Source organism: Arachis ipaensis, chromosome B10, assembly GCF_000816755.2.
Source record: "Arachis ipaensis cultivar K30076 chromosome B10, Araip1.1, whole genome shotgun sequence".
Lineage (NCBI taxonomy): Eukaryota > Viridiplantae > Streptophyta > Magnoliopsida > Fabales > Fabaceae > Arachis > Arachis ipaensis.
In genome coordinates, this window is record NC_029794.2 from 91,829,730 (window position 1) to 91,830,700 (window position 971).

The window sequence follows — 971 nt, forward strand, 5'->3', positions numbered from 1 at the left end:
GCGCTTTTTTTTTTTAATTACTTTGTCTATGTACTCAAAGATACAAAGATCAAAGCTAAAATAAAAGATTGAAAGGGTTAAATAAAATAAAAAATAAAAAAAATTTCACATTTTCAAGAAATATATGTATAAATTGAAGGTAAATATGGATATACTAATAACAAAATGTATAGAAAAAGAGGAAAAGATAAAAAAGAACCAGCTAAATACACTTGGTAAATATAGTGAAATTTGAACATATACAAAAGAGTAAGAGGGATTTGAATCTTTGTCCCAAAACTAAAAACACCATATCTTGATTTAAAAACATTTTCAAAAGTTAAAACTGACTGAAAATATGAAAATAATATTTTTAACTTTGTTCTATTTTTTTTAAATGTTTTTGTTAAAAATATTTTTAAAATACTTAATCAATGATATGTTTATGTTTTATTTTTATTTTCATCGAAAAAATAAATGAAAACGGTTAAACTAATCGGTCCCTACATCTCTCTAAAAATTTATTCATTCTCGTATATTTTAAATGGAAGAACTTAGATGTCTCAATCTTAAAAAATGAAAAACATATACAAAAGAGTAAGAGAGATTTGAATTTTTGTCCCAAAACTAAAAACACCATATCTTGATTTAAAAATATTTTCAAAAGTTAAAACTGACTGAAAATATGAAAATAATATTTTTAACTTTGTTCTATTTTTTTTAAATATTTTTGTTAAAAATATTTTTAAAATACTTATTCAATCTTATTTTTATGTTTTATTTTTATTTTCATCGAAAAAATAAATGAAAACGGTTAAACTAATCGGTCCCTACATCTCTCCAAAAACTTATTCATTCTCGTATATTTTAAATGGAAGAACTTAGATGTCTCAATCTTAAAAAATAAAGAATATTTTTATATTTTCAATTAATCAGCAATTTATTTACATTTATATTTATAAGAATTTTACTTACAATAAACATATATTTTA